Genomic DNA, 9,607 nt, shown 5'->3' on the forward strand with positions numbered 1-9,607 from the left:
TTTTTTTTTTTTTTTTTGAGACAGAGTCTTGCTCTGTCACCCAGGCTAGAGTGCAGTGGCTCCATCTCAGTTCGCTGCAACCTCCGCCTCCCGGGTTCAAGCGATTCTCGTGCCTCAGTCTCCTGAGTAGCTGGGACTACAGGCGTGCACTACCACACCTGGCTAATTTTTTGTATTTTTAGTAGAGACAGGGTTTCGCCATGTTGGTCAGGCGGGTCTCAAACTCCTAATCTCAAATGATCCGCCTGCCTTGGCCTCCCAAAGGGAAATAATTCTTCTTAATAAAGAAAATGCAGTTGAGCCTCCAGAGAAGAGTAATAAGCACAATTCTCTTCTTTTCCCCACCCTTGCCCTCTATCTGTTGTGTTCCCTCTCTCACATGACAGATATCGCCTGTCCTGCAAAGGTCCTGTTGTGAGCTGGGTTTACTTAGGATAACAGTGGGTGTTATTAACCTGGGTGTTTCCAGGTTCTTAGAGGCAGTTTCATCAGACAGATATTCCAAAGGGATCTCTACTTCTCATCTATGTTCTTTAGATATGGAAGACATTCCATCTCTGTATTGATCTTTACTTTGATGCTTTATCAAATTTGAATGATAGGGTGTCAATACCCCAAAAACCTTGACAATCCTAAACTCTTTTCTCGGATACTACAGAATAAGGTTTTAAATTCCCATGAGCTGTTAACTTTTTCTGTTCTCTCAGACCACTCTGCAGCTGCCTTTCACTTGAACCATCAAAGGGCTTTAATTCTAAGGTCCATTTTCACTCAAACTTGAGTTTCATGTTTTATTATTTTCTTCTGTATTATAAAAGACCCTCTACTAATTAGACCCCTGGCTTAGAGTCACTGACTGTCCTTGACTTCAGCTTCATTCATATAGTGGATATTTATTGAACATCCTGGACTTCAGTGTCATTCATTCAGTAGATATTTCTTGAGCATCTACTGTATCCCAGACACAGTGCTGGGGCTACAGGTGCAGCATCTTTCCTTTGAAGACCAGATGGGTGACTAGCTGGTCTACCTGAACTTCTATTAGATTTCATTCATTCTAAGGCCATTGTTTGTGTGTGTATGTGTGTGTGTGTCTGTGTGTGTGTGTGTGTGTGTTTGCCCATGGATGACTCCACATGTAATATTTGTGTCTGCTTTACTTCTGGTGGCCGATACCTTCTTTTTTTTTTTAATTTTTATTTATTTTTTTTTTTTTTGAGACGGAGTCTCGCTCTGTCGCCCAGGCTGGAGTGCAGTGGCGCGATCTCGGCTCACTGCAAGCTCTGCCTCCCGGGTTTACGCCATTCTCCTGCCTCAGCCTCCCGAGTAGCTGGGACTACAGGCGCCCGATACCTTCTTTTTTATTCTGCTTCTGAAAATAAGCCTGCTGATTAATTGGCAGCTGTTGTTCAAAACCTTCCTAATGCTTATCTTGAAGCCTTTAGGTGTGGGGTGTATAACTTACGTTGTGATTTGGCAGTGACCAATAGGAAAAATATTATTTTCATAGACAAAATGGATGTTTTTTTCTTTCAGGTGAGGACTGGCATGGCAATGCTGCCTCACAAAGTCCTCAAGGCCACAGACTCCTTTTCATTGTTAGCTGTAGCTGGCCTACATCCCCATGGTTATCTCATAGTCCAAAACGGCTGCTCTAGCTCCAGCCATTGTATCAGCACTTCAACCATCCAAAACATGAAGGGACAAAGAAATAAGGTCAAAAGACATGCATCAGTCATTCTTTAAACACTGCCAATATATTTTCCTTGGTGTGTTCTCAATATTTACTACTTTTAAAGGCACTTTTCTTCTAACATCAAGGAATAATTCCCTGTTATCTCTCTGCTTTATGTTAACATACCACACTCTTTAATTTCAGAAGATTCCTTGCTATGAAATGTGTCTATCCATAAGAGAAAGAAGAAAAATGTGACATAACATTACCGATTTTAAAATGCTTCTAATGCATCTTCTTTTTTTTAATCACGAGTCTCACCCTGTTTTCCAGGCTAGAGTTCAGTGGTGGTGTGATCCTAGCTCACTGCAGCCTTGAACTCCTTGGCTGAAGTGATTCTCCCGCCGCCTCAGCCTCCCCAAGTGCTGGGATTACAAGCATGAGCCATGGGACCTGGCCTTAATGCATCTTTAAACATGAACTAACACAGTTTAAAGAGCAAATAGATATAAATGCTCTGATTTTTCTTTTAGCACACAAAAAAGCATCTGAAAATTTTGATAGTTTCTGCCGTGTTAATGGAGGTATTTAGTACAAGCTACAGGCCAAGCTGTTATTTTCTTTTGCTAATGCTATGTTTGATGCTGACATGGGTTAAATATTCCTAAGCCCCAGCAGAAGCGCAATACTGATTTCAGTTGGACCAGAAAGCATCCTTTTGTGGGTGCCTTTGACAGTCCTGTGAACAATGCTGTTGGTTACTCTGGGCTGAAAACAGGCCTCAGTTTCGGTGTCACCATTTTCACACTCTCATTTATTGCAAACTGACGGGCCCGTCCATTCTAGCTGCACATCTGTGGCCTGATGTTTCCTGGGAGGCGCAGCCAGGCTACTTTGAAAGGCAGCAAAAAGCTTTTAAAAGTGAACTGAGCCGGGCAGTCACTGCAGTATCACTGCCTCCCGAAGTTCTTGAAGCATTTTCCAGTCTGCGTGGGCAGGAGGACTCAGGGTTTCTGATGGTCACCTGCTGCAGGCAGACTCGGTCTTCCTGAAGATGTGTGGTCTCCGAGGCAGCAGAAGTGCTCTAGAGATGCCTCCACAAGGGTAGAGTGATCAGTCACCATGCCTTACAGGCAAAGCTCTCAGGAACTGAGAACAGACAAAAGCAGGGGAGGAAAGCATTCTGGCCTGGAAGGGTGATGCTAGCATGGGGGTTCCTGTTGAGCGCCTTTCCTCACTGCCCTTCCTACCCCGAATGAAGCAGGTGAACCACATGGGAAATCCCTCCAGGTTTTTGGCAGACAGTGAGTTTTCCCCAGGTCTTTCTTGAGTCCGGAGGCCCTGATGCCGCCGGCCTTTGTGCTTGCGTTTGTGTTGTTTTCCAGATCCTGGAGTTACAGTGAGCTGGGGGTCCTGCTGCGGGGCTGGTGACAGCCTTGCAGCTTCCCACCTGGCACGCCCCTCGCTCCTCCAGCAGGCCCTGGGCCATTTCGGGAACATTGTAATTTTCTTCATTAGGGACAGAATGTGATCTTTCTTACAGTCAGCTGGGAATACAAGCGGCTCTTGTTAGAGGGAAAACGACTGTGGAACACAACATTTTCTCTCAGATAAAGCAGTTAGTTTTAGAAAGGAAATTAGAGAAAGTAACACGTTGGCCCATTGTGTGTCTGAGCTGCACTCTGCCTGCAGCTATCTCCCGTGTCAATGGCATCCTTTGATAGTAGCAGTGGACGGGGTCACACCCCTTTAATCTGACTTGTGGGGGAAAGAAGAGAATTATCCTTAGGCCTCAGAGAAAGAACAGAGGAAATGGGAGTTTTGCTTTTTTGGCGAGGGTTTAGGTTTCATCAGAGTTCATTTATGTTTGCAGATTGCGGCCTCCGTTATGAAAACACATCCTTTCCTTCTACTCCGGGAGGAGGCCTGCCACGGGAGGGAAGCTCTTCCTGACCTCTGCCTCCCCGAGGAGGCTGCCACGGCGCGTGGCCCTAGATTCTGACAGAGGTACTGGGTTTGGGTTCGAGCAAAAGCAAAGACAGTTCCAGTGATGTGTCCCGTTAGCCCTTCGATTTTAGCATTTTCAGTCGATTGGCCTGAAGACAGGTGCTGCTTAGGCAGCTTGTGATCCACTCGGCCCTCTCCTCATTCATCCTGAGGCTGCCAAAGCAATGGGTAGAGAATCAAGGCCCGGCCTTGAGTCCTGGCTCTCCCTAGTCGTAAGTGTGGGTACGTCGTCTCTGCCATGGAGCCAGGGTTTTTTTGCAAAGTGGGAAGGACGATAGCTACCTAAGACGGCACCCAGCACTGTTAGGGACCTGACATGACATTATTTATTTGAGAGCACCCTTAAAACTGTCAAGAATTGAGTAAGACAAAGCACCACCATCTCCCTCCCTGGCAGCGCGAGCTGCTTCAGAGAGCAGGTGTGGGCAGAGAGAGGAAGTGAGCCTTATCAGCCTGATCTTTCAATCAGGGTTTTACATTAAAAAAAAAAAAAAAGTGGCTGGGTGCGGTGGCTCAAGCCTGTAATCCCAGCACTTTGGGAGGCCGAGACGGGCGGATCATGAGGTCAGGAGATCGAGACCATCCTGGCTAACACGGTGAAACCCCATCTCTACTAAAAAATACAAAAAAACTAGCCGGGCGAGGTGGCGAGCGCCTGTAGTCCCAGCTACTCGGGAGGCTGAGGCAGGAGAATGGCATAAACCCGGGAGGCGGAGCTTGCAGTGAGCTGAGATCCAGTCACTGCACTCTGGCCTGGGAGACTGAGCCAGACTCCGTCTCAAAAAAAAAAAAAAAGTTTGGAAATTTACCAAGGGAGGAGATTTAAGAAGAGTTTTACAGTTATTTGGAGAATTCAGTGAACCATTCTGTTTCTGTCCACCTCTTTTTGAAATTACTGAGAAGTAACATTGTCATTAGTAATCGCATTACATGTGCTGGTACAAAGACTGAGTTGTGGGCCGGGCATGGTGGCTCACGCCTGTAATCCCAGCCCTTCGGAAGGCCAAGGTGGGTGGATCACCTGATGTCAGGAGTTCGAGAGCAGCCTGTCCAACATGGGGAAACTCCATCTCCACTAAAAAAAAAGAAAAAAAAGTTAATTACCCAGGTGTGGTGGCATGCACCTATAGTTCCAGCTACTTGGGAGGCTGAGGCAGGAGAATCACTTGAACTTGGGAGGTGGAGGTTGCAGTGAGCCAAGATTGTACCATTGCACTCCAGCCTGGGTGACAAGAGTGAAACTCCTTAAAAAAAAAAAAAAAAAAAAAAAGACTGAGTTGTGATGGGCACTTTGTTGGCACCTGAGTGGGCCACAGATGGAGGTTCTGTGGTTGAAGTGTTTATCAGGGCTTCCAGCCTGGTCTCTGGGAACTTAATTTGTTTGGCCACAACAAATAGAAATGGAGCCCAGGAGTGGGAATGCTAGCTGGTATTGTAATATCTGTTTTGTGATCATTTGGGAATGCCATTTTCTGGAACTGGAATATGAAACTGGAAATTTGCTCTAAGAATTCTGGAGAACTGTCCTATCATGTTTTAAAACGGACAGTAAAGCCGGTACTGTTCTTACTTGCTGCCTTTGTCAGCAAGTAAGAATACATGAAAATTAAGTAAAGATGTTACAGTATTCACTGGACTATTTATCAATCATTTAAGTATTATACCACTGCTTTTTTCATAATCCTGAAATGATGGAAATGTGATTTTACGTGAACTATTAGTCAGTGATATTCATGTCAAAAATTATGCCTGGGACTAAATTGCCCTTGGCATTGGGGGTCTCTTTGGGGTCTGACATGTAGATCCTGAGTAGATTTTGTGTTCCTGGTTTTACTGTTTCTGAGTGGGTCTCATCCACTGGCCACAACCTGGCCCCTACCACTTGCCCCCTCAACCAAATGCAGCATTGAGAGACTGTCCCCTAACCACTGAGCCTCAACTGCCATGCTGAGATTTTACGGCTGGGGGGCTGGGTTGTGTCTGCCCCAGGGCCAAGGAGAAGCAAATTTGGACAAATTAAAACGAATGCCAAGATAACCAACTCATAAAAGGCTCGTGAGTGTATCTGCTTAGACTGGCTTTGCAGGAAAGATAAACAAATAGCAGACGACCTGCCCCCCACTTTCCATCCCATACTCTCAGGCAGATATCCCTCCTCTTTCTGCAGTTGGTGTGTGTAGAATATGGTTATTGACATTTATTTATGTGTATGCCTGGAGGAGTATTTTTGCAGAAGTGGGACAGGTAGAAGAAGGGAGGATTATTCGGGGTAATTTTACATGATTGCTAGCAAACATCTTTTTCCTCTTCATAGTTCCCATGGTGATTTTTTTCATTCAGTGTAGCATTGATCTTGTGGGCTTTAATTAGACTCTAATAGTCCCCCAGAGCAGAGAGTGTTGCAATTCGTTAGTATCTGTTTTTATTTAATGTTCGTGGATGGGTGGACAACATGAAATGGTAGAAAATCTCTTCTGTTGGTATCTGTTACATTGCTTGACATAATAACAGGAATATAAGAGTAGCATGAAAGGAAAAAATTAATAATAAATGATTTTGCTTTTTTCCCTCTTGAAAATGTCAATTCAAAAAATTCTTTTGGGATTATCTAGTTAAAATTTTGGTTTTAAAGAAATCACAAAAGAGGATAGACCGCAGGAGTTCTCAGTATGTGGGGCTTGGCCTGGGGCAGGTGGGGGCTGTGGGGCTCCTGCAAGGGATCAAGGACCCAGCATGGTCTGTAAACAATGAATGGTGCGTCTTGTGTAGATGTGAGTGCTAGTGCCTTCTCCAAGTGCATATAGATCCTGTTGTGACTAATCAAACATCAACTCAATTAAAAGCATCACTGAATTTACAATATAACTATGTATTTCCTCAATAACCAAAAGATGTAAAATACAGCTACTAGCAAATGTGGGTGGAATTTTTTTTTTTTTTTTGAGACGGAGTTTCACTCTTGTTGCCCAGGCTGGAGTGCAGTGGCATTATCTCAGCTCACCGCAACCTCCATCTCCCAGGTTCAAACGATTCTCCTGCCTCAGCCTCCCAAGTAGATTACAGGCATGCACCACCATGCCCGGCTAATTTTGTATTTTTAGTAGAGACAGGGTTTCTCCATGTTGGTCAGGCTGGTCTCGAGATAGTTTCTATACATGCATCTATGCAATGGCCAGGAACCACCGTTCTTAACTGTTTACCAGAGTCGTGCTGACCTGTATTATATTGTAGAGAAATGCAGAATAAAGAAGGTATTTCTCCAACAGTGTTGATGAAAGGACATTCTGGAAAACAAATTGTTGATTTCATCATAATGTAGAAGGTGTGGCTCCTGCTGTTCTTCTGCCTAGATGACAGAGCTCCAAGTCACCATTTGATGATGACAGCAAGACTTGGAAACAAAATAAGAGATGCCCTTCTTCACCAGCTGTTAACATTTTCCATAGGGTGAGGAGGGAGGCAAATGTCTTGTTTCTGTGGTGGTGACTGGAAGTTTGGAGACTTTGTTGGAGGGACAGTATGAGTCACAGAAGAACAAGACACCTTGTATTGTGTGACAGTGGAGTGTGAACAAGCTTTGCACATGTGTGGGCAGCCCTTGCTGGTGAATGCTGCCTGTAAACTGATATGGGAAGAGTTGGGGTTTCCAGGGAACTTGGAGCAGAGGCAGCTAGAGAGAACCTCAGGGTGGGAGCCTCTAGAATAGGTAAGCTCAGCGAGCCTGGCAGGTGGTGGGGTGGCCTGTGTGCCCCTAAGTGGGGTGCAGGGGTAGATGGGGGGACAGCTAATGACCAAGGTATCCACTTCATTCCTCTGGGTTGATCAGTCAACATCAAACTGTGATGTCCTTTAAAAAGTCATCTGGCCAGGCATGGTGGCTCACCCTGTAATCCCAGCACTGTAGGATGCCAAGGCAGGAGGATCACTTGAGGCCAGGAGTTTTAGACCAGCCTGGGCCACATAGCAAAAGCTCCGTCTCTGCTAAAAATTTAAAAATTAGGCCGGGCACAGTGGCTCATGCCTGTAATCCCAGCACTTCGGAAGGCTAAGGTGGGAGGATCACTTGAGGTCAGGAGTTCGAGACCAGCCTGGCCAACATAGTGAAACCCCATCTCTATTAAAAATACCAAAAAAAAAAAAAAAAAAATTACCCAGGTCTAGCTACTTGGGAGGGTGAGACAGTAGAATGGCTTGAACCCAGGAGGCAGAGGTTGCAGTGAGCCGAGATCGCGCCACTGCACTCCAGACTGGGCAACAGAGTGAGACTCCATCTCAAAAAACAAAAAAGCAAAAACAAAAACAAAAAACAAAACAAATCAAAATTTAAAAAATTAGCCAAGCATGATGTTGTGCACCTGTATTCCCAGCTGCTTGGGAGGCTGAGGTGGGAGGATTGCTTGAGCCCATGAAGTTGAGGTTGCAGTCAGCTATGATCACACCACTGCACTCCAACCTGGGCAACAGAGCCAGACCCTCTCTCTCTCTCTCTCTCTCTCTCAATCTATCTCTTAAAAAAAAAAAGTCATTCCTATGTTGTGCGTATCTTTCTGTGTCTGCTTCTCCAAAGAGCGCTGTTGATACCCACATAGCAACTCTTGAATTCCTATGACAAGGAGTTCTGAAGAAGCTCGCTGCCTGAGAAATAAAACAATACTCTCCTCGTAGGAAAGGAATCATTTAGATGACCACAAATCCAATTTCCCGTGCCATGCAGGAATTCTTCTGTAGAAAAAGTTCCCAGAAGTCTGGAATGTGTGTCATTTTACTCAAGAGTTGCAGTTCTTAGTTGTACCCTTAAGTTATATGGAGGCAGAAATAATGTGATTAACACTGGGGCCATGTGGAAACATGGCCGGGGATGGGTTAGAGACGGCAGGTGAGGAGGGTTTCCCAGGAGATGCAGGGGTGCAGGCTGCTGCGGGCCTTCTTACACGGTCCTAGGCCCAGTTGTGTTTCTCCCTGCTAGCACGAGTTGGCAACTGGAGGCACCTAGATCATCCCCTTTATCTATTTTTTCCTGTATGAGACAATGCATAAAACACGCATGTGCTCGAGAAGGCTTCCTTTTCCTGACTGGCAGCCACAGCAATTGGCATAGCAAGAAGCAAAGTAAGGGCTGGTTAAAATGCACATGCAATTTATAGCGGAGACTCTGATGTCATTGCTGTGGACTTTTGTTTTTAGAATCTGAAAAACATATGTCCTCCAGGGGCCTGGGAAATTCCCAGGTGGTCACCACCATAAGCAATACCTCATTGAGTTTGACTAAACTGGGGCAGGAGTTCCAGGCTTCTAACCACCACTGATACAAGGTGAGAAGAGGTCGGTGTGGGGAAAGAGGCCTTTGAAAGGCCATCTGTGGGCAGTCTCCTGCCCCTCTGTGAATGCATTTGATGTCAATTTCTGTTCCTCTTGGTTGAATAATGATTGTTACTAAAAATAGCTTTAGAAGGGACATCAGGATACAGCTGGAGCAAGACAAAGGAAGCAGGGCAGATTGCTGTGGGTTTTGGAACTTTGCTTTCCTGAACACGTTGTCCGTGTACAGTTCGTTACAGCCCAGCCCCATCACTCATGTCATTCCCAGGGGCAAAGGCATTTGGATTAGTGAAACTCCCTAGTCCTGCCCCTGAGTTCCTGGTTCTCTCTATCACAGCAGCTATGTCTTGGGTTAGGGTCTTGAAGTTAGCAGCCTCCACCCCACCCTGATAGACAGACATATTCTTCTGGATAGGAAATAAAATTGGAGGATGCCTGTTGGAGAACAGAGCTGGGCAGCAGTGGGCGGGCAGGTGGCAATGTGGTGACACCCTCTCCACCCTGTGGGGGACGCCAGTTCCAGCATTTCCCATCCATCCGCTGGGTGCACTGCCACAGTCATGGCTTGCAGAGTTAGGGATTTATTAGTCATGGAAGCTACGCCTT

General features: G+C 45.7%; 1 protein-coding gene across 3 annotated transcripts in view; it reads left to right on the plus strand.

Annotated features, from left to right (window-relative positions):
• The window catches only part of ZDHHC14 (zinc finger DHHC-type palmitoyltransferase 14), a 312,504-nt gene that overhangs the window by 75,333 nt on the left and 227,564 nt on the right, over window positions 1–9,607 (plus strand). The gene's annotated exons all lie outside the window — the stretch shown is intronic.

This window comes from Piliocolobus tephrosceles, chromosome 5, assembly GCF_002776525.5.
Source record: "Piliocolobus tephrosceles isolate RC106 chromosome 5, ASM277652v3, whole genome shotgun sequence".
NCBI lineage: Eukaryota > Metazoa > Chordata > Mammalia > Primates > Cercopithecidae > Piliocolobus > Piliocolobus tephrosceles.